This window comes from Odocoileus virginianus, chromosome 3 (genome assembly GCF_023699985.2).
Source record: "Odocoileus virginianus isolate 20LAN1187 ecotype Illinois chromosome 3, Ovbor_1.2, whole genome shotgun sequence".
In the NCBI taxonomy this organism is placed as follows: Eukaryota; Metazoa; Chordata; class Mammalia; order Artiodactyla; family Cervidae; genus Odocoileus; species Odocoileus virginianus.
This window is the reverse complement of record NC_069676.1, coordinates 66823202-66840058: the sequence shown is the minus strand read 5'-3', so window position 1 is coordinate 66840058 and position 16857 is coordinate 66823202. Positions and strand designations below refer to the sequence as shown.

The following is a 16857-nucleotide window of genomic DNA, read 5'->3' as shown; positions in this document are numbered from 1 at the left end:
TGTATCCAGACACAGCCAACATGACAAGTGTTAGGTGTCCACACAATCACAGGGGTCATGAGGTATGGTTTATTAACCCTCCCCAACTTCCAGACAAGTTCTCTGGAGTCGTAACAATCAGATTAAGCTGAAGTGAAGCTTGACTGACAATGTCAAAGGAAACTCTCAGGGCTGTCATCTGAGAGTCAGATGACTAAACAGTCATTGCTAGAATCTTCCTTGGCAAGAAACTACGTTTCTTTGTCTTATTTCAGGCCTAAATTGCTTTTATTTGTCCTGGAGACTAGATCAATAATCTCTCTCTCTGCTAGTATATATGAAATAAATAATTTTATATGAAATAAATAATTTTATGTGAAGAAAAGTAAGGCAAATGGCAGAGTGGCAGAAGGTAGAAAAGTCAGTGTGTGAGAATGCTAATAGGAAAAATAATAGATAATATTAGATATTTATTGTGTGCTTTCTGCATGTCAGGCACTCTGTTATCACATTTAATCTTGACAGCCTAGAAGATATGTACCATCATTACTCCCTATTTTAGAGATAAGAAAACTTAGGCACAGGGTGTTAATTTTTCTAGGGCACTACAGTGATTTTGTTCTAGAGGAAAACCTGAATCAGGGCTCTGTGACTTCTTCCACCACACCACATTGCCTCTCCCAATTCAACACTGAAGAACTTTCTCAAAGCACCCCAGGTTCATTAGTGAAGTTTCATTCAGTGTAAACAGTAGAATACCCATTATCAGGTGACGGTTCCTCTCCATCTATTGGCTCTGCTTTCACTCTCTTCTTTGGCAATCTGGTCCTTCATGGTGACAAGATGGCCACCATTAGCACCAGACATAGATCCTAGGCCTTCAGTAACCCCAATAGGAGAAATGATTCTCTCTCTCCTCAGTCCTAGAAAAACCTCAGATTGTGTCTTTTTGTCTCTTTTCCCCCTTGTTCCTAGCTTGAAGCATCACTATGGCTAACTGGAAGAAAATGATGACTTGACTGTCCAGGCCTGGGTCAACTGTTCATCCCTGGAGGTAATGGGGAAAAACCCCTTCCAAATTACAAGGTCAAAAATTAGGAGGGGATATTCTAAGCAAAATTCATGTATAGTGTCTTGAAAAAAAGTGGGTGGCAGGCAAAAACATTAGATGTCCAGTCACTAAACTTGTATCTATGCAACACAGCAATATTGCCAAAGAACTGGCAATTGTGGTAATGCTAAATAAAGCAGTTGTAAGCTTTGTTTTCGTAAAATCCTAGAAGTTTAGAACTTCTCCTGGTACCTGAGCTTGGACTCAGATGTAATGTATTAATATTGTCATTGTGGGCAGCCTCTACATTGTTCCTCCTTCTGCACCTCCAACTAGCGCTTCACAAAGATTGCACCCCTCTCACAGGCAGAAATAAGTGCAGGTCTCTTTCCTCATTTTAAAAAAGGCTGCACTTTTGCCCTAAGAAAGTTTTAAGCACTACCTTGTCACTACACTGGGTGGTAGGAGGGACTCTACCTCCTCTTCAGCCACTTGCCACTCATTAGTTTCATTGTTCTTCAAATCCTATTTGTAATTCAAGGTCAGGTTCTCATCCAGCTTCTTTATGAAGCCCTTTCTAGTCTTTCCACTGCAGCACTTACCCAGTATCTCTCATGATGCAGGGTTTTCTTTCTTTAAAAAGATTTTTAAAATTTCAAAATATTTGATGCATACAAAAGAGTACTTGTAATATACATGCAACTTGTAAAGCATAATTGCCAAGAGAATGTCCACGAACCTACCATCTGATGTAAGAATTCTGTTTTGGTTAGTGTTTAGGAATGCAACTGATTTTTGTATTTTAATCTCATGTCCAGCCACTTTCTTAATCACTTTTTATTATCTCCTTATAACTATTTTTTATTGTCTTACAGCACTGCTTAGATGTCTAGAATACATAGACATATGTATATATATATGTTTCATGTAAAACATTATATTTCAACTTCTGTATATAAAATAGTGTGCTCATTACCAAAAATTTAGTTTTCACCCATCACCATGTAGTTGGACCTCCTTTACTCATTTCACCAAACCCACCCTTTCCCACTGGTAATCACTATTCTGTTTTCTGTATCTGTATTGCTTCTGTTTTGTCTGGATTATTTTTTGGTCAGTTTATTTTTTATAACGTACATGTAAGTGAAATCATTTGGCATTTTTCCTTTTCCATCTGACTTATCTCACTTAGCATAATAACCTCTGGGTCCAATTATGTTGCTACAAATGGCAAGATTTTATTCTTATTTATGACTAAAGAATATTATATATGTATATACCACATCATGCTTATCCATTCATCTATTGATGGGCACTTATATTGCAAATAATGTTGTGAACATAAGGGTGCATAGTGAAAGTCACTTAGTTGTATCTGCCTCTTTGTGACCCTATGGACTGTAGCCTGCCAGACTCCTCTGTCCATGAAATTCTCCAGGCCAGAATACTGGAGTGGGTACCTGTTCCCTTCTCCAGGGGATCTTCCTGACCCAGGAATTGAACCAGGGTCTACTGCATTACAGGCAGATTCTTTACCTGCTGAACCACCAGGGAAGTCATAAGGGTATATACATCTTTTTAAATTAGTGTTTTATATTCTTCAGATAAATTCCAAGATGTGGAATAGCCAAATCATATGGTAGTTTTATTCTTAATTTTTTGAAGAGTCTTAATACTGTTTTCCATAGTGGCTGCTCCAATCACATCCCACCAACAGTGTATGAGGGTCCTCTTTTCTCCACATCCTTACTAATGCTTGCCATTTCTTTTTTTTTTTTTTTTTATAATAGCCATTCTCATGCATATAAGGTGATATCTCATTTTTCTTTTTCACTAATAATTAGAGCTGTTAAACTTTTTTTTCACGTGCCTATTGACTGTATTTTATGTCTTCTTTGGAAAAATTCTATATAATATTGAATAAAATTGTGTTAATGGGAATATGTGGTGGATAATGTAATGTACTATCCAGACAACTCTTTGAGAATCAAAGAGTCATTATCATGGTTGCTGGGAGTGCTATTGGAAAATGGTTTTCAGTTGTGGGTCCTTTCTGGGGATCACCTTGGGAAGACAGCACTCATGCTCAAGGTATGGTTCTTCCCAGGACCAACCCTCATCCAATGACTGACTGACAAGATAGTATAAAGACCCAGAGGTCATTCTGGCTCCAAAACTCTGTGAGTTTAGTTGAGGTCTTCATTAGAAATATTTCCTAGCTCAATTTCTCTCTCTGCCTAAGCCAGCTTTTTTCCTCTCCCTTCCACATATATCGATCTCAGAAGAACTCCCCAACAAGCATTTTGTATGTCGACCTCTCTCAGATTCTGCTTCCTATGCAACACAGCCTGTGACAGCTTCCTTACTTCGATACTCATTTTGAAGAGAATGTTAGTGTATCATCAATAAGATTGCAGTAGGGGTTTTGATGGGCTTCCCTGGTGGCTCAGTGGTAAAGAATCTGCCTGCCAATGCAGGAGACTTGAGTTTGTTCCCTGGGTTGGGAAGACACCCTGGAGAGGCAACTCACTCCAGTATTATTGTCTGGGAAATTCCTGGGTAGGCTAGAGTCCATGGGATTGCAGAAGAGTCAAACAAGACTTAGTGACTAAAAAAAAAAACAAAAAACAAAGGGGTTTTTGATAGGTATTCTTCATTTGGTTAAGAAAATTCCCTTCTATTTCTCTTATACTGAAAGTTTTTATTATGAGTGGGGTCATTTTTCTCCTTCCCTGAAAGACAACAAAAGTTCTGTAATATGGATGTGCTGGAGGTAAATCCCCAAGTTCCTCTGAAAATATTTTTAAATTTATTTTTCCTTCATTGTTCAAAGATAGTTTTTAACTTAGCATGCAATTTTAGTCTGATAGTATTAACTTGCAGCACTTTGAAAACTGTTTTTCTCTATCACTTGACACCCACTGTTACTATTGAGAAATCAACATCAGTTTTTATGTAGTTTTTCTCTCTGGCCACTTTTAAGACGTTTTTTGATTTTTTATTTTTTGATTCTCTGATTTTTCTTCAGCCTCACTGTAGTGCATGTATGCTACATGGGTTTCTTTTTATTTATCCCAATTGTTATACACTGTGCTTCCTGCACCTGTAGATTCAGGTCAGTTATCAATTCTGGGAAATTCTCAGCCATTACCTCCATAAATAATCTCCTTCTCTATTCTCTTCTCCTGGATCTCTGTTAGACAATGCAAGCAATGATACTTTCTCTTTCTATTCTCTGTATCTTTTAATCACTCATATTTTCCACCTCCTTATCTCTCTATGGGGTATTCTAGATAATTTCTTCAGCTTTTCCCACCAGAAAAGACATTTACATATTGTCTTTCAAGCTATACTTACTATGCTCTTGAGCCCTGACACTGGCATAATAGCAATAGTTATAATTTTCAAAATGTTCCCTTTTTTCATAGTAGCTGGGTCACACTGATAGCTAAGTCATCAAATAAAAACATTTCATTTAAAATATATTTTGTACCTATATATTTTACATCCTGTATAGGTTAATTTCAAAATTTGAAGTCCTTAGGGACCTAATTAAAATTGAATTTGGTGATATTGATTACTTTTTGCTCATAGTGACTTATTTCTTGTGTTTTTGGTGATTTTTTTGAATTGTGAGCTTATATTTTGTTTAATTTAATGAGAATGATGGGTTTAGCAAAAAGAGAAAGAGACATGAGCTCCCTTAAAAGGAGGGAAAGACATGAGGTCTTGTGCATGCACCAAGCAAAGGCCATTTAAGAAAATAAGGAATACAAGGAAGAGAGCCTTCACCAAGAACCCAACCATGCTGGTGCCCTGATCTCAGATTGCCAGCCTTCAAAACCATGAGAAATAAATGCTGCTTAACCACTGTCTGTGGTATTTCATTATAGCAGCCCAAACTGACTGAGATGTATATTTTCAGAAAGTATTTTCTGTTGTTGTTATCATCCATCTTCTTATTTTAAGCAATGTCATAAGTACTAGGGGCTAAATAAACATTTTCTTTTAAACAGTGGATAAATGACTTTGTAGATGAATCTCTTTGAGTCTTCCTCATCTGGTTATGTTTCAACAATGATTAATTGTTACCTCTTCCTGCTCTGAGTCTTGCCCTTTCCACGTCTAGAAGCTCCAGCATCTGGGATCAAGCCATCATTCATGTTGGTCATGGATCTCTCCTAATTTCAGAGTTGAAGATATTTTAGTCAGGGATCAGATCAGTTCCTCTCAGAGAGGAGTTTTTATCATGTTCTTTCAAATGTACATCCAAGGGCAGAGTTCATAAGAAGATCCAGGCAAAAAATGTTCCGCTGATTTCCTCCTAGGTCATGAAGCTTATTCTGAGAAGAGTCCCATGTAAATCTGAAATCTGATGCTATCTATCAAAAAATATCATTTGAATCTCATGCTGCTTTAGCAGGAGGACGACTGAATTGTTGATTATATTGGCTGTCTGAACACTTAGCAGTACAGTTTAAGGGAAGCCTAAGAAAAATAACTCAGCAGAGTTAAGGAACAGCAAGTAAGAGATAATGCCCACATAGACAATTTTATGTTTCTCAGCTATTTTGGGGGCTTCCCAATGGCTTAGCAATAAAGAATCTGCCTACAATGCAGGAGACATGAGTTCAGTCTCTGATGAGGACACAGCAATCCACTCCACTATTCTTGCCTGGAGAATATCATGGACAAAGGAGACTGGTGAGCTACAGTCCATAGGGTCGCAGAGTTGGACACGACTGAAGCAACTGAGCACACACACATGCACACAGCTATTCTGAGGGTATCTAGCAACTGCTTGGGGGTGCTCCTACAGGTTTTAATGGGTATGTTCTAGTATTGACCTGAAAGAAGGAAGGAAGATAATAAAGCCAAACTACTGATCCACTTTTCAAGGGCCAACTCCTTTACCGCAAGGGACACCAAACAGATGCTTTCTCAGGATAGCACCTGTAGACTAAAGAGATGCACAACGTGAGAGTTGAGAGCTGGTTTATTTGCGGCAAAATGAGGACTGCAAACAGGGAAACAGTAACTCAGATAGCTCAGAGACTGCTCCAAAGAGGCAGTGGGGAAGGTCAATATGTAAGATTTTGGTGAAGGGGGAGTTCAGTGTAATCAAGCAATTAATTTGCATAAGTTTTTCTACTAGTCATGAGATGCTGATGACACCATAAACAGATTTAGACATTTTCTAGATATGAAGAGATGCAAGGACTGGGATGCTGTTAAAGTGCCACACTCAATATGCCCGAAATCCGGAAACTCAGCAATGTCAACAGGACTGGAAAAGGGTCAGTTTTCATTCCAATACTAAAGAAAGTGAAAGTGAAAGTGAAGTCACTCAGTTGTGTCTGACTCTTTGCAACCCCATGGACTGTAGCCTACCAGGCTTCTCTGTCCATGGGATTTTCCAGGCAAGAATACTGGAGTGAGTTACCATTTCCTTCTCCAGGGGATCTTCCCGACCCAGGGATTGAACCCAGGTCTCCCGCATTGCAGGCAGATGTTTTACCCTCTGAGCCACCAGGGAAGCCCCATACTAAAGAAGGGCAATGCCAAAGAATGTTCAAACTACTGCACAATTGCCCTCATTTTACATAATAGCAAGGTAATGCTCAAAATCCCTCAAACTAGGCCTCAACAGTATGTGAACTGAGAACTTCCAGATGTACAAGTTGGATTTAGAAAAGGCAGAGGACCCAGAGGTCAAATGCCAACATCCATTAGGTCATGGAAAAAGCAAGAAAATTCCAGAAAAACATCTACTTCTGCTTTATTGACTACACTAAAGCCTTTGCCTGTATGAATCACAACAAACTGGAAAATTCTTAAAGGGCTGGGAATACCACACCACCTTACCCATCTTCTGAGAAATCTATAGGCAGGTCAAGAAGCAACAGTTAGAACTGGACATGGAACACTGGTTCAAATTAGGAAAGGAGTACGTCAAGGCTGTATATTGTCACCATGCTTATTTAACTTATATGCAGAGTACATCATGCAAAATACTGGGCTAGATGAATCACAAGCTAGAATCAAGATTACTGGGAGAAATAACAATTTCAGATATGCAGATGATACTATCCTAATGGCAGAAAGTGAAGAGGAAATAAAGAGCTTCTTGATGAAGGTGAAAGAGGAGAGTGGAAAAACCTGGCTTAAAATTAAACATTAAAAAAATTAAAACCACAGCATCTGGCCCCATCACTTCATGGCAAATAGATGGGGGAAAAATACAAACAGTGGCAGATTTTATTTTCTTGGGTTCCAAAATCACTGAGGATGGTGATTGCAACCGTGAAATTAAAAGACATGTGCTCCCTGGAAGAAAAGCTATGACAAATCTAGAGAATGTATTAAAAAGCAGAGACATCCCTTTGCTGACAAAGGTCTGTATAGTCAAAGCTATGGTTTTTCCAATAGACATGCATGGATTTGAGAGTTGGACCATAAAGAAGACTAAGTGCTGAAGAACTAATGCTTTTGAACTGTGGTGCTGGAGAAGACTCTTGAGAGTCCCTTGGACTGCAAGGAGATCCAACCAGTCCATCCTAAAGGAGATCAGTCCTGGGTGTTCATTGGGAGGACTGACTCTGGAGTTCCAATACTTTGGCCACCTGATGCAAAGAGCAGACTCATTGGAAAAGACCCTGATGCTGGAAAAGATTGAGAGCAGGAGTAGAAGGGGGTGACAGAGGATGAGATGGTTGGATGATATCACTGACTCAATGGACATGAGTTTGACAGAGGATGAGATGGTTGGATGATATCACTGACTCAATGGACATGAGTTTGAGCAAACTCAGAGATATCTAGAATTCGCCTGCAATGCAGGAGAGCCTGGTTTGATTCCTGGGTTGGGAAGATCCACTGGAAAAGGGATAGGCTACCCACTCCAGTATTCTTGGGCTTCCCTTGTTGCTTAGCTGATAAAGAATCTGCCTGCAATGCGGGAAACCCGGGCTCAATCCCTGGTTTGGGAAGATGCCCTGGAGAAGCAAAAGGTTACCCACTCCAGTATTCTGGCCTGGAGATTTTTATGGACTGTATAGCCCATGGGGTCACAAAGAATTGGACATGACTGAACCACCTGCACTTCACTTCACTGGGAGATAGTGAAGCACAGGGAAGCCTGGCATGCTGCTGTCCCTGGGGTTGCAAAGGGTCAGACTCGACTTACAGACTGAACAACAAAGGATCAGGATCATAAAATCAGTTCCTGAAAATACCTAATTATCTCAAGATCTGTTCCACCAGTTCCTCTAGAGCACAGGGTGCCTCATTCTCCACCCTGAATTCCCCTCAGGGGCTGCTGAAGTTCAGCAGCTGCAGCAGCTGGGCTTACCTTGTGGCTCGCAAGGTAGAGAATCCGACTGCAATGCAGGACGGATTGGGAAGATCCCCTGGAAGACGCCATGGCAACCCACTCCAGTATTCTTGCCTGGAGAATCCCATAGACAGAGAAGCCTGGTGGACTACAGTCCATGGGGTCACAAACAGTTGGACTGACTGAGTGACTAAGCAGAGCACAGCACATGGCAAACACCCTTGTTGTCATTCCATTGCTGGCAAATGTTCTTGGGAAATGCCAATTTATAGTCAACAAGCAAGAGCCAATTTGCAGTTGACACACCTATGGGCAGACAAATTAATGAGACGGTGGCATTTTGCTTTTATTCTATAAGCTCCAACTGTGGTATTTTCTTGGAACCCTCAGATAGATTCCCTCTTCATCCTCAACCCAACCCCAATGTCAACAGAACTCTGACCTGATTCCATCAAGTCGTGAGAACTTGCTTCTCTCCATCTTTGTTTTCTTGCCTGGCCAGCATTTTGCAGGATTTGGCTAAGATTCCTGGTGTGCTCCCTGGAGTCAGAAGGTTTGCTGGCTTCAAGTCTGTCTGTTCATTTCAAGTGTTCTGGTGAGGGGAAATTAGAGGGACTTGTGCTTAGTTGGGAATGAAATTTCATCAACTGGGAGAGAGGATGAAGGAAGAAGAGAACAGGGACAGAAAAGTATGATAAAAGCCCTGAGGTCATGGTTGGGCTGGGAAAGAGATCAGCAAGGAGCAGTAGTTAAGGGAAACAAAACCTCACTCAGATCCCAGCATTGCTACCTGCTGCCTCTGGGACTAGGAGGAAGTTACTTAGCTTCCCTTTCCTCTTCTATAAAATGATATAAAACTATCATGTTGCTATAAGAAGACTACAGTGCATAATACACATAGATCTCTTAGCAAATTATCTGTTATTATTATGATTATCCCTTCTACTGGATTGGATCTGCCTGTTTTTCTAAGACTGAGTGCTAGCTGTACTGTTACTGTTATGGGTGATGATCTGGTATAATTGGAGTAACCCACCACCCCCACCAAATATCCCCCTGACCAGTCAAGTGAACAGGGCCTCAAATTCCCATCTTTGGAGTTAATCCAATGGGCAGGAAACTTCCTCCATTACCTGTCTATTCTTTAACATAATATATTATCCAAGAGTCTACAACATCCTAAGGCCAAAATTCTTCACTCCTTCATGACACAGTCATGTTCTATTTTCCTGTTTTTTTTCTTTCAATGGGGGAGGAGAACTTTCCTGATTACTCTTAGACAATACAAAGTGTGCTGATCACTTTAACTCCAAGTGCAGACTCACTTGGTCCTAAGAAGGTCAAAGGAGCAAAGTTTCATCCTTCACTCACATTTGCCACCCACCTACATCTAGGTTAGAAGTGTGGGAAAGGGGCCAGTGGCTTTCTTTTCCATCCTCTCCCACCACTCATCTGGTTTTCCTCACTCATGGCCCATGTCTGGTCTGCAGGAATACCTGACTCTGGAAAATTCTGGGAGTTCAAGCTGATCCCAGCACAGCACCTCTTCTCTGCTTACCTATGACTCTAACCAGCCCTTCTCTCACCCTTCAGATTCAGTCCCTGTGTACCCTCAAGCCCCCTGGATATCTTTAAAGTCTCAGGTAAAGGCCTCAGGTTGGGAGGAAGTGGACTGAAGACGAGAGTAAAACCATAGCTCAGCTTTCTCTGAAAAATGCTCACTACACATACTCTCTCTCAACACATTTATACCCTCACCATGGGATTCAAGAGTCACCTAACCAATTCTCAAAGAAAATTTCTGCATTATGGTCTGTCTTACCTGACTTTAGCATTTGAGGTATCAGTTAAAACTTCTAGTTTAACGCATTGTTCCATAAACCTAGCCCCAAAGGCAGCATGGGAAATGTACGTCTTCACAGAGCTTGAATTTGTCACAGATCTGTGGTGAGAAGGGAAGGGACTGGAGGGGTGTTGTGCAGGGCAAGGGTTTGACTGCTTTACTTGGTAAGAAATACAAATTAAAAATTAAATCAGATTACATTGTGGGGCAGAAAGCAAAGTTGAATACATATTAAAGTATAACATGAGACTTCAAAGAAATGTCCTACTTGTTGTGGCTTTTGCAAGCAAAGCCTCTAACTCACCCTAACTCTCCACCACCTCCAAGAGTGAGTGTTCACATCTCTCTCTCATTAGGAAGGTGCTGAGGGTGGGTAGGAGGGGGCAGTCCTTGCAAGATATGCATAAAGACATTATTAGCTATTTATTAATTGCAGTGGAGATAACAATCAAGTCACCTAGACTCTATACTGACCTACCAACATTCATTATCACATTTTTTACAGATTTGTATATTAAATTGTTGGGGATGAGGAAACAGAACAACAGTCTGTTGTTTTGTGTTTTCTGGCAGAATGTCAGAAATAGGTACAGAGTAGGAAAAAAACCTCTTAGAACTGCACTGTCCGGCAATGTAGTCTAACCACGTTAGACTAACCATAGTGTCTATGCAATGTGGCTGGTCCAACTGAGATGTGCTGGCATATAAAATATAGTGTAGATTTTGAAGACCTAGTATAAAAAATAGAAGGGAAACTACATCATGAATAAGTTTCCATGTTGATTATATAATGAAATAGTCATGTCTGGATATACCAAGTTAAATAAAATGCATTATTTAAATTAATTTTACTTTTTAAGTAGAATTTAAAGAAAATAGCTATCAGAAAATTCTAATTACATATATGGTTCACTTTTGTGGTGTACATTCTAGTGCTGTTGAACAGCTTTGTCTTTTGATCCCTTAATCCAAGGGTCACCAAATGGTGGGCCAAATCTAGTCCACTGCCTGTTTTTGTCAATAAGGTTACAATAGAACACAGTGACACCATTTCTTTGCATATTGAGTGTTTTCATACTATAATGTAAGATTTGAATTGTTGCAAAGGAACTGTAAGGCCTTCCCAGGTGGCTCAGTGGTAAAAAATTCAAATGCCAAGCAGGAGACGTGAATTTGATCCCTGGGTCAGGAAGATCCCTTGGAGAAGGAAATGGCAACCTACTCTAGTATTTTTTCCTGGGAAATCCCATGGACAGAAGATCCTGGTGGGTTACAGTCCAGCGGGTTGCAAAGAGTCAGATATGACTTAGCAACTAAACAACAATAATTAAGAGAACACATGGGCTGCAAAGCCCGAAAATATTTATTATTTGGACCTTTATAGAATGAGTTTTCAGATTCCTGGTAATCCAACTCCCTATGTTTTTCAAGGAAGAAAGCAAAGCCCTGACAGAAAAAATGATTAACCTAAGGTTATGTGAACACGTGAGGCAGAGGCAGGGTTGCACCTGCGTTTGCTCCTTGCATCACACTGGGCCTCAGTGTACCTGATGGAGCTGAGAAGGAGGAAGACGTTCCGTGTATGAGGGTGAACTCTGCCTGCACCTCACAGTGAGAGCCTCAGTTCCATCCCGGGGCACAGGCGGGCCTGAACAAAAGAGCAAGGGCCAAGGGAAAGGTTCACAGAGAAGGCTGAAGCCCACCTTAGGGATGGGGAGCTGGAGGGAATTCCAAGGCTAACTCTCCTACCATACTATTTTGTTTCATATTATCTCAAAAATATCTTCACTGCCTCACAATTTAATGCTATTTCCACTACATCTTAGAGAGAGTTGATACAAAATAAACAAACAAAAATCCCACTTCATTTACAAATATTGCTGAATTACATATTTACAAAACCCTTTTCAAAGATCTGGCCATTCAATTACTCTCTGATCTTTAATAAGGATAAACCATATGACATATTTCTCCGAGGACTTAGCAAAAGGAAAAATGTCCCTCCAGATGGACTTGCATAGGTTTTTAAATAATAGAATGAGAACTCTATAACCCAAAATGTTGCTCATTTCGTGTACACTCCCAGGATGACTGGCGCTAAAAGTCTGCTTAATTTCATTTACCAAGGGGTAACCGAAACACACCAGTCTTGAAACAGAAGACCAAGGGGTCTTATGATGGTTAATTTTATGTGTTAAATTGACTGGTTTATGGAGTGTCTCAAATTTGGCTAATCATTATTTCAGATGTGTCTGTGACCGTGTTTCTCAGACCGAAATTCTCAGTAAAGCAGATTGCCCTACCTTATGTGTGTGGGTATAATTCAATCTGAATATAACAAAAGATGGAGAAAGGAAGAATTTGTTCTCTCTTGGCTGGGACATCAATCTCCTGCCCTCAGACTGAGACTTAACACCCTCAGCTTTTCTTGTTCTCAGGCCTTCAGACTCAGACTGAACTACAACACTGTCTTTCCTGAATCTCCAGCTTGCAGATGGTAGATCTTGAGACTTTTTAGCTTTCATAATTGTATGGGTCAATCCCTCATAACAAACAGAAGTAATAGCATATATAGAGAGGAAGATTAAATATATTTATCTGAAACTATATATATTTTAGATACATTTATTGTTTATAAATATATTTTATAATATAAATCAATATATTTATAATATATAAATTTATATAATACATAAATCTTTTATTGTATATATTAAATATACTATATAATAAATGTATATCTATAATATAATTATAAAAATATACATATTTATGGGCTTCCCAGGTGGCGCTAGTGGTAAAGAACCCACTTGCCAATGCAGGATATGTAAGAGATGCAGATTCGATCCCTGGGTCAGGAAGATCCCCCGGGGGAGGACATGGCAACCCATTCCAGTACTCTTGCCTGGAGAATCCCATGGACAGATGAGCCTGGCAGGCTACAGTCCACAGGATCGCAAATAGTAGGACATGATTGAAAGAGACTGGCATGCATGCATGCATACATGTTATATATAAATACATTATAAATAGAGGTTAAAGCATCTGCCTGCAATGCGGGAGACCCAGGTTCGATCCCTGGGTCAGGAAGATCCCCTGGAGAAGGAAATGGCAACCTACTCCAGTATTCTTGCCTGGAGAATCCCATGGAGGGAGGAGCCTGGTAGGCTACAGTCCATGGGGTCGCAAAGAGTCCGACACAACTGATATAAATACATTTAATCTTCCTCTTTATATATCTTATCTCTGGAGAACCCTGACTACTACAAGTCAGTTATATTATATCCTTCCTCAGTCTCACCTAACCTTTATTTAGTAGCATATTTCTTTCTGCACTTACTGTTATCTCCTTGTGCTTGTTTCAACAAATATTTATTTAGGACCAACTAGAGCTGCACCCTTAATATACAAAAAGAAAGTTTCTATTCTCAAGGAATTTATAATATAAATGTTGAAGTGAAGAAAAACCCTTCCCCATCAGAAATACAATCTATAGTGGCAACCAACCTTTTGAGTGGAGTAGGTGATACTCTTTACAATGTGATTTCATGAACCATGTAGAGGTCTCCCTGCTATGCTAAATAGTATTGCTCGCTCCTATAAGCCATAATCAGGAGGGTAGACACATGATTTATGTACAGCCAATCCCAAATTTCTGTGCCCATGGAAGAAATTACAATGTATCACAGCATTATTTTCCACAAATCTGTTGTAAACAGGTTGTGACGTGAATCAGACAGCCACTGACAATCAGAAAGGAATATATGCCATCTCCTGATATCCACAAATAGAAGATCAGTCATTGTGACACAATTTCAGCTTCTTATTAAAGTGTAAAAATTGCAGAAGGAGCAAAGCTAGATGGAAAGTGATATCAGCCATTAACTATTCAGTATAAGTTAAATAACTCTCTCTCTTCCCTACTCACCCCCCTACCCTCCACTCCAGCAGCAGATTCACAGTAGTCTGATTGACCTTAAAGAGACTGGCTTCATGCACCCAACCTGGGCTGGTGATCTGTTTTACCCAGATAATATACATGTTTCAATGCTGTTCGGGCCTGGTGCACTGGGAAGACCCAGAGGGATCGGGTGGAGAGGGAGGTGGGAGGGGGGACCGGGATGGGGAATACATGTAAATCCATGGCTAATTCATTTCAATGTATGACAAAAACTACTGTAATGATGTAAAGTAATTAGCCTCCAACTAATAAAAATAAATGGAAAAAAAAAAAAGATACACTCTACAAAAAAATAAATAAATAAATAAATAAATTTTTTAAAAAAAATTAAAAAAAAAAAAAGAGAGACTGGCTTCTAGGGAATTTTACAGAAGAAAAAGTGAGAGACATGAGAAGGTTTCAGAACAAATATTGCTTATTCCATTATTTTGCATATTAATAATATTCTATCTGAATCATAAAGGATATCCAAACTTTCTCCCTGGCCCTCAACAGGACATCTGCCTTGAATCTCTACCTTGTTCCTTTACCCTTTGCTTTCTCTCTTTTCATTACGTATTCCTCCTAACTGTAAAATTCCTGAACACATGTGTATTTAAAGGAGATTAATCATTCAAATACCACAATTAGTTCAAGAATTGTGTCTTTTCTAGATGGAATGAGCTAATTAATTTTTTTTCCCCAGGGAACCTGCTCTCGGATGTGAACTAATTAGTGAGCTGCACATCAAAAGAAGTGAAGTGTTTCTTGTAAATAGGATTTCATTTAAAGCAGATCAAAAGAAGATTTACCCAAGTCACTACCCCATCCTCTGATTTTTCAAGCATCAGGCAGACACCAAAGAGAACAACAAAAACAACAAATCACTTCATGATACACATGCTGCTGAAAGAACAACTGTGATGCCAAAGTCAAATATTAATGAGAAGGGTGAACCAAATATGTCTGGGGATGGAATTTCACTTCTTGGAACTTTCACAGCTGGGTTTCTGATATAGATCAACCAGGCAGCAATCCGTATTTGTGATTTACTCTATGTGTAAAGTGATAGGGTTAGAAATATGGTCTCTAGACTTGGTGATCTCTGGCTGGAAGCTGTGTGATCTTGCATAAGTTACTTAACTTCTCTGGGATTCATGTTCCTCATCTGTAATATGTGGGTCCTAACCCCTTCTCTATCCACCTCTCAAGAGACTTGTGAGGATCAAGTGAGATGATTAATTTGACAAGGGTTTAGAAAAAAATCTAAAATGGCTATACAAATGTGAAGCATTTTTGGCATGGTTAACAAGGTCTCTATAGGCATAATAAATTAGAAGAGGAAAATTTCCCAGATGATTTTGGCCAAAATTATAGCTCCTGAAGAAAGCAGTATCCCAGTGGGCTGCTTCCGTAGATCAGATTCACAGCATAATTGCTCAAACCTCCTTTCTCCTGTGATTACAGTTAGAAATTAGCTTCCAAAGAAGAAACAAGTCAAACTAAGCAAAAGGATGAAAAGACCTTTTTGTTTTCCTTTGAGGTTCCAGATCCCTGGACACGACAGATTTCCCAAGAGCAAGCTTACTTGTCCTTCTAAATATTTAGTCACGTGTACATCAGCCTAGAAGGGCACATGGAACCTAAGCCACTGGTGATTGACTGTGAAAAGAGCTCCTTGACTTGAATTTAAAATGCAAACTGATGTAAAAGAAATCAATAACTACATTTTTTATTGCACAAATAGCTTCATGTCACTTTTCGGTGGTTGTTGCTAAACACTGAGAATTTCAAGGTGGATGAGGAAGCAGGTAACATGTTACCTAAAGAAAAGCCCTTCCCAGAGAAATGAGGCCAATGTATTCCTGCAGATGAGAACATGAACACAAATGGAGGGGTATACTTTGATCTGATGACAAGGAGTGATGCAAGGAGCACCTGGCAAGGAAGAAGGTAGCTCTGGAAAGCACTGGAAGGATCTCAGGTCCCTCTGTTTACAAGTAGTATATGCAGTAAAACTGATAACAGTATAAATCCAGAACTGCTAAGAAGGTCCGTGGAGGACCTTAAGACAAAGACATGAGGCAGTTTACTTTTTTCCCCCACCAATCTGGGAAGGCACGCCTCTTCTTACAGGGAAGACAAAGTAAAAGAGAAAAGGGGGTCTGGAAGCAACCTTCTCAATGCTTCAGACAAGTACAGGGTTGTGTGTAATGGATTCAGGTGGGAACAGGGGCTGGAGGGAGGAGGTGGTAAGGATGGTTAGCCCTACCATGAACAACAGCACTGCAGGCACTATGGCATTGGGCAGAAGAAATTCTTTTTTCACTTTTCTAACTATTTTCACAGAGGAGAAATTCATATAACATAATAAAATTAACCACTTTATGGTATACATTTTAATGGTATTTAGCACATTCACCATGCTGTACAACCATCACCTCAACCTAACTGCAAACTTTTCCATCACCTCAAAAGAGGCTCTATACCAGTAAAACAGTCATTTCCCATTCCACCCTGCCCAAAGGCAATACAGTTTTTAAAAATTTTATTTATTTATTTGCTGTGCTGGGTCTTTGTTGCTACACGGGCTTTTCTCTAGTTGTGACAGGTGGGGCTACTCTCTAGTTGCTGTGTACAGGCTTCTGATTGTGGTGACTTCTCTTGTTGTAGAGCACAGGCTCTAGGATGCAAGGGCTTCAGTAGTTGCA

At 39.8% G+C, this 16857-nt stretch overlaps 1 long non-coding RNA gene across 2 annotated transcripts in view; it reads right to left on the bottom strand.

Moving 5' to 3' along the window:
• LOC110143652 (uncharacterized) overlaps nucleotides 1-16857 on the bottom strand; it is a 281308-nt gene that overhangs the window by 136599 nt on the left and 127852 nt on the right. For both annotated transcript variants that reach the window (XR_011485000.1, XR_002315641.2), the window contains one exon: nucleotides 8806-8955. This is a non-coding gene — a long non-coding RNA (uncharacterized lncRNA). The remainder of the gene's footprint in view (nucleotides 1-8805; nucleotides 8956-16857) is intronic.